The sequence below is a fragment of the Lagenorhynchus albirostris genome, chromosome 4 (genome assembly GCF_949774975.1).
Source record: "Lagenorhynchus albirostris chromosome 4, mLagAlb1.1, whole genome shotgun sequence".
Taxonomy (NCBI): Eukaryota; Metazoa; Chordata; class Mammalia; order Artiodactyla; family Delphinidae; genus Lagenorhynchus; species Lagenorhynchus albirostris.
In genome coordinates, this window is record NC_083098.1 from 2,301,476 (window position 1) to 2,314,429 (window position 12,954).

Below are 12,954 nucleotides of genomic sequence, written 5' to 3' on the forward strand. Positions count from 1 at the left end.
GGCTCTAGGCGCGTGGGCTTCAATAGTTGTGGCACGAGGGCTCAGTAGTTGTGGCTCGTGGGCTCTAGAGCACAGGCTCAGTAGCTGTGGCTCACGGACTTAGTTGCTCCACGGCACGTGGGATCTTCCCGGACCAGGGCTCGAACCTGTGTCCCCTGCATTGGCAGGTGGATTCTTAACCAGTGCGCCACCAGGGAAGCCCTAGGGGTCTTCTTAATTGTAACCAGTTTCTGTTCCTTTGCCGATGACCCAAGATAGGGTACCGTGCACTGATTGATGTATAACACCAAGTATTTGGTGTGTTCTAAGCTCTTAACGTAAATCACCTAATTTGATTCTGAAAACATGCCTTTTATGAAAAAGAGTGATTTTCCAGGATTATCAGCACTGTTTACAAGACAGCTAATTGAGGCACAGGGGTTAGGTGTCCAGGGCCACGCTGCTAGTAAAGCAGGATTCACACCCAGGTGGCATGGCTTTCAGAGCCAGGATGCTGTCACTAGTGGTGCCTCTCATGTCAAGGGCTACATATTTCTTTTTTTTTTAGATGAGAAGGGAATCTTGCCTTTAATATATGGTTTAGAAAGGCTCAGAATGATACGCTGACAATCTCAAAATCATCATAAACCATACAGAAAAAGTATCTATAACAACGATGTACAGTGCAAAGAATCATCTCTAGGGCGCTTACAGTGCCTCATGCCACGTAAACGCTATGTAAGAAGTTGCCAGCACACTGCAGACTCAAGTTTGGCTTTTTGGAACTTTCTGGAAGTTTTTTTCTCCTCACATGTTTTCCACCTGAGGTTGGTTGAATCCTGGCTGCAGATATGGCCGGATGACTGTACTACAGTCAGTTCTCCCATCTTTGTTATGCATTTTCATGTCTTAACAGTGTCTCTTGATGAACTGAAGTGCTTATTTTTTTCTTTTGAAGTATAGTTGATTTACAGTGTTGCGTTACTATCAGGGGTACACCAGAGTGATTCAGTTATACATGTACGTGTATCCACTGTTAGATTCTTTTCCCATGTAGGTCATTACAGAGTATTGAGTAGAGTTCCCTGTACTATACAGTAGGCCCTTGTTGGTTATCTGTTTTGTATATAGGAGTGTATATCTGTTAATTCCAAACTCCTAATTTAAAGTGCTTATTTTTAATGAAGTCAGATTTATTAATTTTTATTAATGCTTTTGTGTTTTATTTAAGAAATCTTTCTCTGACGCAGGTCACGAAGTAGTCTGTTTTGGTTATTTTCCTAGAGGCTGTCACTGTTTCGTGTTTCACATTTAGCTCTGTAGCCCACTTCAGCTCATTGCTTGTGTATGATGGGATAGGCATATCCAGTGAGGGCAGCACATTTATGCAAAAGGCTCTCCTTACTTTGCTAACTGGCAAGTGTACATTCACTGTAGGTCGGTTATCGCTTCTCTTTTCTGTCCCACTGGTCCGGGACTGCTCACCTCGTGCAGTGACACACCCCCCATCAAGGGAGTGGAAAGCCTCACATCCCCTGCTTGGTTCTCCTTCCGTGTCACCTTGGCCGTCCTGGGCTCGTAGCCTTTCCCTGTGAAGTTTAGAATCAGCATATCCATCTTCACACAGGTAGATACAAAAGCTTGGGATGGTCCCTAACATGGTATGGACTCGATTTTGTTTCTAATTTTTAGTCGAACGTGAAATAAAAAGGTAAACAGAGAAACGTACGTGGGAAACTAGGCAAAGCAAATGAACTGGGAGTGGAGATATTTATCTTCAAGTTGTGATAACCACCTTTTCCTAAATGTGGCTGGATCATGGGTATTTGAAACCGCATCAGATGCAAACCTTAGCACTGAACAGTGCACGTTCAGGACTGGTACCTGGGGGCTTTTGGATTCCTGTCCGGTGGCAATCACTCCATGAGTCCAGGGTTGAGCTCCAGGAGGGCAGGTGCTTTTGCATGTTGTTTTTTGAGCACGTTTCCAAGGCTGGAGGAAAACGCCTGGCTGCAGTTGGCTAACTCAATATGTGTTGAATGCTACCCGTGCAGAATACGAAGAATGGTAGTTCTATTTAAGTATGGGTTCTGTGAGGGAGAAATAGATTCAACTCTTGAAACATTTACACTCACAGAACATTTCCCCCCAAAGGTGTTAACAAATATAGACAATGATAGGCCATAATTGATATTAGTCATGATTAGTGAATCATTTGGCAACAGTATTGGATACTGTATCATAATACCTTTAAAACGTAAGTTTCAAAATCAGTCACATTGATGTATTTTTGGTTACCTTTAAGGTTCGGAATTGTTTTCAAATGCAATTCAGTATATGTCATTTTGTATCTTCTGGGTGCTCTGTGATAGCTTAGTTCTTGGCAGGTAAACAAGAAGATTGTTCTGGATTGTTAGAGTGAAACTTTCAAGGAGGACAGGACATCTGTCTGACTGTTTCCCACCAGGCGTATGATCCTGCCTGTATTCCCCACCTTCTCCCTTTCAGAGAAGGCACTCCCCACCTCCATCCAGGACTCATTATGTCTCCCATGTCTTAGATTTCATTGACTCTGGGTTTTGTTTTGGGGGGGAGGGATTCTGAAATGGGAATTAATATTTCCAAGTTTTTCCACTCAACTGCATCTTTTATCTCCTTAGATTTTACAACACAGACTAATGGAAAGAAAAATTCCCCCATGTTTCTGAAACCCACACTTGCTTCTCATCAGTTTTTCTCCTTTTCTGGAGTCAGTATAGTCCAAGTCTTCTTTTGGGGGTGGTAACAAAGAGTAGATTTATTTTATTAATTTTTGAAGCCCAAGTATTTAGGAACTATACCCAGTGATATTTTGTCTTGCTAGTGTTCACTTTTTTATCTCTTCATGGGCCAGATTTTCCTTAGAAGAAAGCCAGGACGTTAAACTCGGTTTTCAAATATTAGCTAGGGAAATAGTTCAAATAATCAGCCATTTGGTTTAAAAAAAAAAACAAAAGCAAACTAGTAATTTGACTGATTTTTTTTTCTGTCTTAAATTGAGTAATAACTCAGTCACAATATTTTGTTATGTATAAATACCGTGTGGATTTTCTTTTGGGGCGAGTTGTCACTGGATATTGTTTTTTTTTTTTTTTTTAATTTAAAATATTTTTATTGTGGCAAGAACACTTAACATGAGATCTACTCCTTTTCACAGATTTTGTGTCCAATACAGTGTGGTTGACATTGGGTACAACGTTGTACAGTAGATTTCCAGAACTTACTCATGTTACTTAAGTGAAATTTTACACCTGTTGATGACCAACTCCAGTTCCCTCCTCACTCCCACCAACCCCCATTTTTTCCTTTGTCTCTATGAGTGTGACTGTTTTAGGCTCCTCATATAAGTGGAATCCTGAAGTATTTGTGCTTCTGAAACTGGCTTATCTCACTTAGCATCCTGTCCTCCAGGCCCATCTGTGTTGTTGCATGTGGCAGGATTTCCTTTTTTAGGGCTGAGTAATATTCCATTGTGTGTATGCATGGACTGCTTTTAAAAATCCATTCATCTGTCAATAGACATTAGATTGTTTCCACACAGTGTCTATTGCGCAGAGTGTGGCAGGGACCCTGAGCTGCAGATGCGGGGACGAGCTGGGGTAGGGTTTTATTTTTTATTGTTTTAATAAATTTATTTATTTTTATGTATTTATTTTTGGCTGCATTGGGTCTTTGTTGCTGCATGTGGGCTTTCTCTAGTTGCGGCGAGTGGGGGCTACTCTTCATTGTGGGGCGTGGGATTCTCATTGAGGTGGCTTCTCTTGTTGTGGAGCATGGGCTCTAGGTGCACGGGCTTCAGTAGTTGTGGCATGTGGGCTCTAGAGTGCAGGCTCAGCAGTTGTGGCGCACGGGCTTAGTTGCTCCGCGGCATGTGGGATCTTCCCGGACCAGAGCTCGAACCCGTGTCCCCTGCATTGGCAGGCAGTTTCTCAACCACTGCGCCACCAGGGAAGTCCCCCGGAGCTGGGGTTTAGAGCGCAACACTGTGCACTAAGGTGGTGGGAGGGGCCATGGCCAGTTCTCCTGGTTCCAGCCCCGGCTTGGATCTCTGTGGTCCCCACGGGATTGGTATCCACCGGTCCCATCAGTGTCTGGAGGCAGGTGAGCTAGAAGCCCATCCCTGGGGTGGCACCCCAGTGAGCTGGGATGCTGGTTCCACTCTTTCCCTGTTCTCTCTGGTCTGTGTTGTGGTGGGCGGTGCCTGGGGGGTGGGGATTGTGGGGATACAGTGTCTCCCCTTTTCCTACCGGGGCCATTGAGGCTGGTTGGGTGGAGAAGCCTGTCCGTTAGTTTCTGGATTTCTCACAGAGGGGATGGATCCGTGCCTTGCTGTTGAGATGGTGTATCCATGGCGGTAGGAGAGTCCAGGATTTCCTGTTCCATCTCCTGAAGTCCCTCCAATTCTTCATTCCATCTCCCGCCCTACATCTTACCATCCCATCCAGTGTGGCTTCTGTCTCTCCCTCAGCTGGAAAGCAGCTCTCCCTTTTGCTCAATCCTGTGAAGAGTCTTTAGTCCTCAACTTATTAACCTCTCAGCAGCTTTGGTCCTGTGAGCCAACCCTTCCATCAAATATTGTTTTCCTGGAGTTCTGTTGACGCCACACTTGTGGGTTTTCTCTGTTGATGGAAAAAAATGCACAACCTAAAAGTTGAGAATTATGCTTTATTTGGCGGACAAAACTGAGGACTTAAGCCCAGGATGCAGCCTCTCAGAATAGCTCGGAGGGACTGTTCCAAAGAGGTAAGGGGAGAGCCAGAACACAGAGGAGTTTTCGCAACAAAGACCAAGTAATCGGAACATCAAAAGATTACCATTAATTAACGAAAGCCAGACATCTCAACTTAATGAATTTAGCAATTTTCTATGTATGGGAAGATGCAAGAGTCCGGGCTCACTGAAACCCTTCCTTTGACGTGCACCTCGGCTGCCGGGGGCCAGCGTTCTCATCCTGAGTCCCCTCAGGGGGCACCGCCGGGGGCGGCTGTCATGTGCTGGCTTCATGGCTGCAGCACCCTTTGTTTACTGATACGGCGGCAACATTCTTTGCCCACACCGCCTTCTTCTTGGGCAGCTTATCCTTTGCCTTAATTGTCGGCTTATCTTCCTACATCTGCTCATTACATGGTGGGGCTCCTGGTGTTTCAATTCCATGTCCTTTTTGGCACTGTAAACTTTTTTTTTTTCTAACTAGTGATTTGTCTAATCATTAAAATCATCCAAGGAGCTTTTAAATCCTGATGCCTGGGTCTCATCCCGCACTAACTCAATCTGGAGGTGGGGCGTGCGACTTCGCATCTGTAGTCTGCAGAGCTCCTCCAGGGGGCTCAGTGCACAATCGAAGCTGAGAATCGCTGGACACGTTCATCAGAACCTGCAGCTTTCAATACCACCTTCATGTCAGAATCACCCGTATGTGTGTTTGACTCTTGAATACCTCACTAGCCCATGCACTGTGCATGGCGTGTTGTGAACGCCAAGAGCTTTCTTAAATGAAACCTTAAATGACTGAAGTAGAAGAGAAATGCAGCAGATTGTAGTGGCGTGGCTGGGGAAGCTTTGGTTGTTCTTTAAGGGATCTTATTGTTTCATGTCCTAAGTTGAGTTTTCTCAGGGACAGACTCTGAGATGGAGATTGACCTGCAGAATGAGATTGTTTTGGGAACAAGACCTCTTGGGGCTGAGAAAGGCAGATTCAAACACAGGAACGAGGCAGTTGCAACTGAGGCTTCAGTTGATGCCCCAGGAGCTCGAGGCTGGGATGGCCTCGGTGAGTAGAGAGGGACTTGGGGCTTGGTGTCCTCACAGAGGGTCTTCAGACACGGTTCACCTTCAGCTGAAGGCTGTTTCTGAAGAGACCGAGCTCAGAGCCTTAAGCAGCCGCATTTCTGGCAGCCTCCGTTGTGCTGGGAGATCTGGGGGGAAGCAGCACCCCAGGGTCCATCACAGGGGGATCTGGATTGGCACCTGCACGGATCTTAGAGTTCACCTCATTTAGACCTTCATTTAAAGGTGAGTTCACTGAGGCTCAAAGAGGGTAAGTGATTTGCCAGGGTCACGTGGCAATCTCGCAGTCTGTCTGGCACTAGTACAGTGTCCACCCTTAAGGTAAGAGTGTCTTCAGTGATACCCGTACTTAACTTTATTACGCGACTGTGGAGCTTATCTTATTACCACGTCTCTTAGGCCAGAAGGCAAGTATTTTACACTTATGCCATGTGTGGAAAACTGACAGAAGGTAAGTCCTGTTCCAGTTGTAATTTGTCTCAGAGTCAGAGGTATTATTGCAATACTATGGATTCTGATTTGCTGGGCTGGATGGAATACCATTTCTGTGTAGTATGGAAAATAATTGCACAGTAAACATTTTGTTTGGGTTGAGGTTTAAGTTTAATTCCTTGTACCACGAGGCTTGTATCAAAAGGACCGCAGTCTTTGATGAGTTTTGGAAATCACTAGTGTCCAATATATAGCATCTCTAAATAGATGTTTCTACTTAATGAAAAATATTTTTTTCTATGAGCCATGGGAAATGTAATTGCGTAATTGAAGACAGACAAGTTTGTCAAATGTTTCCATGGGATTTAACAGTTCCTTAAGCCCAACTGGAGTGACAAAATGGTTGTTGAGGAACACTGTTTGTAATTATAATTCTTGGACAATTATAACACAACAGACTTTGCTGCACATACACACATACACTCATAAACACATTCTTTTCAAATAATATAAAACTAATTAAAGTCAACTAGTCAGTCAAAGGTATCACTCCCTGTATTCATAAACCTTCCATTCACAATTTGGGAAAACCGAATGGAAAATAAATACCGAAGCTGTTAAGAGAGGTGATAATAAATTATACTATAGTAAGGCGAATACAAAACAAATAAAAGTACAATAACCCCACAATTATCTGGATTCTTAAATAACTACTGACCTGATTTATTACCTGAATCTAGGAAGTGTTTGTCTGTCTTTGTATGTCTATCTGATTGTCTAATTAAAAATTCTCCCATGTAGATAAAAATGGGAACTAACCTCTTAGTAAGGGGATATGTACAGACTTGTAGCAGTGGGTTTTCATAAGCCCCAGCCTTCACGTATGATCAAAATGTCAGTTTTACCTGACTGTATAGAGAGTTTACCTCCAGTTACAGCTGTGGATTTTGGAATAAGAAAGTGTGAGTGCCTCACTGAATCTTTTAGCTTCCTTCTTGTTCTTTCTCTTAACTTTACTTTTTCAGAGAATTTTTAGGTTCACAGCACAATAGAGAGTATGGTACAGAGATTTCCCGTGTACCCTCTGCCCCTACAATGGCCTAGTCTCCCTCATTATCAACATCCCCACCAGATGGTACATTTGTTACCGTTGATGAATCTACGTCGTGATCACTCAAGGTCCATAGTTTCCGTGAGGATTCACTCTTGGTGGTGAGCGTTCTGTGGATTTGGGCAAATGCACAGTGACATGTGGCCATCATTATTGGGTCATACTGAGTATTTTCACTGCCCTAAAAATCCTCTGTGCTCTGCCCACTCATCTCTCCTCCAAACTTCCAACCCCTGGGCAACTGCTGGTCTTTGTACTGTCTCTAGTTTTGCCTTTTCCAGAATGTTATATAGTTGGAACTATACAGCCTTTTCAGATTGGCTTCTTAGAAATATGCATTTCAGTTTCCTCCTTTTATTTTCATGACTTGACAGTTCATTTCTTTTTAGAGCTGAATAACGTTCCCCTGTCTGGATGTTCCCCAGTTTATTTATCCATTCACCTACTGCAGGACGTGTTGGTAGCTTCCAGTTTCGGCAGTTATGAGTAAAGCTGCTGTAAGCCTCGTGTGCAGGTTTTTGTGTGGACGTAAGTTTTCATTCCCTTTGGGTATAGACCAAGGAGTGCTATTACTGGATCGTATAGTACGAGTATGTTTCAGTTTATAAACACCCACCAAAATGTCTTCCAAAGTGGCTGCACCGTTTTGCTTTCTCACCAGCAACGAATACGAGCGTCTGCTGGCTCCACATCCTTGGCAGCATTTGATGTTGTCAGTGTTCCGGAGTTTGGCCACTGCGGTCGGTGTGTAGCGGTACCTCATTGTTGTTTTCATTTGCATTTCCTTGGTGGTACGTGATGTGCAGCATCTTTTCATACGTTATCTGCCACCTTGCTCATCTTTGGTGAGGTGTTTATTATTATTTGTCCCCCCTCTTCTTTTTTGTTCCTCAAATGAACTTTTTAAAACACTTAGAACAGGGACTTCCCTGGTGGTGCAGTGGTTAAGAATCCACCTGCCAGTGCAGGGGACACGGGTTTGATTCCTGGTCCGGAAAGATCCCACATGCCACGGAGCAACTAATCCCGTGCGCCACAACTACTGAACCTGCGCTCTAGAGCCCGTGAGCCACAACTAGTGAGCCCGCATACCTAGAGCCTGCGCTCCACAACAAGAGAAGCCTCCACAATGAGAAGCCCGTGCAACACACAGAAGAGTAGCCCCAGCTCGCCACAACTAGAGAGAGCCCGCGCGCAGCAACGAAGACCCAACGCAGCAAAAAATAAATAAATTAAAAAAAATTAGAACAGTTTTATATTTATAGAAAAATTGTCAAAATAATATGGAGTTCCCAATATCCTGCATCTAGTTTCCCCTATTATTAACGTCTTACATTAGTTTAGCACATTTCTTACAACTCAAGACTCAGCCATAAAAAGAAACAAAATTGAGTTGTTTGTAGTGAGGTGGATGGACCTAGAGTCTGTCATACAGAGTGAAGTAAGTCAGAAAGAGAAAAACAAATACCGTATGCTAACACATATATATGGAATCTAAAAAACAACAACAACAAATGGTTCTGAAGAACCTAGGGGCAGGACAGGAATAAAGAGGCAGACGTAGAGAATGGACTTGAGGACACGGGGAGGGGGAAGCATAAGCTGGGACGAAGTGAGAGAGTGGCATGGACGTATATACACTACCAAATGTAAAATGGATAGCTAGTGGGAAGCAGCCGCATAGCATGGGGAGATCAGCTCGGTGCTTTGTGACCACCTAGAGGGGTGGGATAGGGAGGGTGGGAGAAAGGGAGATGCAAGAGGGAGGGGATATGGGGATATATGTGTATGTATAGGTGATTCACTTTGTTATAAAGCAGAAACTAACACACCATTGTAAAGCAGTTATACTCCAATAAAGATGTTAAAAAAAAGAACCAACAGTGGTATACTGTTATTGACTATAGTCTATATTTCGATTGCTTAGTGTTTAGCTAATGTCCTTTTTCTGCTCTAGGATCCCAGTCAGGATACAAATGACATCCAGTCCTCACACCTCCTTAGGCTCCTTTTGGCTGTGACAGTTTCTCAGACTTTGTTTTTTGTGGCCGTGGAAGCTTTGAGGAATCGTGGTCAGGTAGCTTGTAGAATGTCCCTCCGCTGGGATTTGTCTGATGTTTCTGTCAGGACTAGATTGAAGTTATGTGTTCTGGGAAGGAAGAACACTCGTTTAGAAATGACAGTCCCATCACATCATATTAAACGTACACAGAATCAACATGACTTATCACCTGGTTAGAGGGTAAGGTTAATCACCTGGGGTGAGGTCGCATTTGTCAGGTTTCTCCCCCGGAGAACTTACTGTTTTCCCCCTTTCCATCCCATGCTCTTTGGAAAGGTGTCACTGTGCACAGCTCACACCAAGCTGGGGGTGTGATGATCCAGCAATTTGAGAGCAGAGGATCTATGCCAGTTATTTGGAATTCTGCACGGGAGATTCGTCTGTGCTCTACCATTTAGTTATTTAATCAATCAGCCATTTTATTTACATCTTTATGGACTCATGCGTTCTTATTTTATACTTTGGATTATAAGCCAGTACAATTTTATTTTATTGCTCAAGTCATCCTAGATTTGGCCATAGGGAGCTCTTTCAGTTGGCTCCTGTGTCTTTTTGACAAAGTCCCATCAGCTTTAAAAAAAAAAAAATCTTCCCTTATCTCACTTTAGGTGAGGATAACAGCATTTGTTTCCACGAAGGAGGGTTTCTTAACCTGTGGGGCACATCCGGGAACCCTCAGCATTGCAAACTTTGTGACCATTTTCTAAGAGAAGCACATAGCTTTCATCATATTCTCAGCGGTATCTGTAGTGCTAAAAAAAGAGGTAAAGAATCACTAAAGAGGAGAAATAATACAACGTACACATTTCGCACGCCTTGCTCTTTCCTCCCTCCGCGGTGCTTGCTTTAGTTCACAGCCAGCAGGCAGCTCCCTCCTTGAGATGACCTGGCTAGTGCCCTGCCACACTCAGGTCTGCGAAGACCTGTGACCATGGTTGCTGCACCTGTAACTGGAAAAACAAAACGGTCCTTTGACTCAGATTCCTGGTTTAAGGGAGGATGTGAAGCCAATATGCTCGCGCACACCGGCTTTGAAATGCAGCAGTGCTGTGTGGTCGCTAAAGGGTCATGGAAAATAAGTACACTCTGCAGTTAATGGAAAACTGAGCTTCCCTCTTTGGAAAGACATTTCTGGATTTTTCCTTTAGTGCTGGAAAACATTACATCATCCAGCTATACAGCCTGGTCCATTCCTTAGCATATTAGTCATGACATCAGTTCAAGTTTAGGTGAGTGAACAAAAGAGGCAGGCTGTAAAAAGGCTTTTGATATAAAAGACATTATTTTCTCTAGTCATTTGATGACTTTGCCTCAGTAGACTCAGTTATTGTCTTAAATTAATATCATATTTCCATGAAATCAGTCCTGTTGTGTAATAATATCATAATCCTTGATAGATTTACTGAAAGAAAACACAGTGGCCTCATCAGATGGATAAAACATTGGACTGAGATTCAGAATGTGAAATCTCTAATAACGAAATAGACATTGAGCATGGAACCTCATTAAAATCATTTAACTCTTCTTATTCCTGGTTATTTTGTATAAATACAAGCCACTTTCCAAATTATAAGGTTATTTATAGTAAAGTGCAAACACAGGAAAATGTGCTGTATGCAAATTGTTTCAGCTCTCTTGAAGAAAGTGATGTAGCTATCTAGGCTTTTAAAATATATTTTAACGTGTGGAGATGACTTTAATGTTATTTTAGGATTGACCAAGCTGAAAAAGAATGATTTCTATTTTTTTATTTAGGTAGGAAAAAAATCCCTGAATTCATCCATGTGAATATGAATTACATGAGATTTCACTTAAATTTTAAAATGTCTTTGAATTTCTAATATAAAGAAAGGTGAAGTGTTGATTAAAGACTCATATCAGGTTACCTGCAGCAGAGACATGAAAGTATGTATTGACACAGTGGTCCAAAAAGAAAAGAAATTGTTAATTGTCTTTATGTTGTCTGGTTCATTCTATTGCTTAGAAGAAATGTACTTGTGAAGGATTTTATATCGAGACATAATAATAGCAGTCCTTAATTGATCCAATTCAAGCGTAGTTTGTAATCCATCAGTTCCGTTTTCCTCCCTTGGATGAGAAAACTTGTAGATGGGTTTGGACACTAATTTGCATCTTAATATCTAATTTTTCCACATAACCTCATTCTCTTGAGAATGAAATGGAAAATGAATGAATGGGAAAATCTCATTACTGGTCCCCAAATCCTGGAGAATGAAATGGAAAAATCTCATTACTGGTCCCCAAATCCTGCAGCTAGGATGTGGGAGCTGATAAGGTCTTGAGAAACAAATCTACTTAATCTCCTGCACCTTTGGGGGGTTTAACGAATTGGTTTTCATTTTTTTTCTCCAATGTTTTGGATTCTTTCTGAGAGCTACTTGAAAAGGTTGTCTGTATAAACTCACCGTAGTTTTAGATTTTTTCATACGCTTCTTAATATCTGTCATATTTCACCTGTAGTGGTTGTATCTTATCAGCACATTGTACGATAATTAACACAGAAAAGAATTGCCTGATAGGTCAGAGCTGGGATTTTAAAACAAAGCCAAGCCCATGACATTGTTTGCTTCCTATAATGTCACTTATGAAATTGACACTTTTACCGTATCGGTACAGAACAGACAATGCTGGTTGCTCCAAGTGTAGTTTTAACCTTCCCTGTGATTTTCATGGATATTATTTTTGGACTGGGAAAATGATTATATGGTAAGACTTTACAGGTGGTAAATGAATCCAAACCAACAGTAAAGAACAACAGTTTCCACTGGCTTCCAAGGCAGCGTTTACGTGCTCCCAAGCAACTACCAGTTTAGTCAAGATTCATTGTTCAAAGTTGATTAAAGTAGAAGAAATGGCAGTTTTTCTCTTTTTGATCGTGGACAGCAAATATGTGCATGTAAAAGAAAAGGCAGCTGTGTCTCGGAGCTCTGTATTTTCCCCTTTTAATTGGTCTGATATTTGAGGAACTGCCTTTACCAATCCCCGGTGTATTTTACTCCAAGGAGAGCATTCCTTGTGTGTTTCTTGGACAATATCATTTATGGGTCAGCATGATTGTTTTGTGAATTCTTGGACCCTCTGGCCTTATCATCCTGTAGTATTCACATACTCCTTTGCTTAGGTGGAAGGTTAATACTATATATATTATTCAAAAACTATTTTTTGCTCTTGTTTCCTTGTCTGCCATTCTTTTGTGCTTGTCTAGAGTTTGATTGCATGTTGCTTCAGGACAAGTGAGAGGTCTGCTTAATTTTATTTAAAGAAAGTAACATGAAGTATTTAGGGCAGTGTTTCATGCATTTGGTAAAATTAAACGCTAAAATACTTTTTGTGTTTGTTTTTATTTTTTATGACAAATACCTTTTGGGATTCTGATAAGTCTACTACTTTTCACCTCTACTTGGAAAAGCCATGCTGCAAATTTATCTCAAAAAGCGAAGTCTTTTCTCCCATGAACATCACGCATTCCTGTTGCTTGCTATTCTAAATACTTACCAGGGCTTTGTTTTGCTTTTTCTCGTAT

At 42.2% G+C, this 12,954-nt stretch overlaps 1 protein-coding gene across 1 annotated transcript in view; it reads left to right on the forward strand.

Annotated features, from left to right (window-relative positions):
* The window catches only part of GLRB (glycine receptor beta), a 63,928-nt gene that overhangs the window by 12,757 nt on the left and 38,217 nt on the right, over positions 1-12,954 (forward strand). The window lies entirely within an intron of this gene.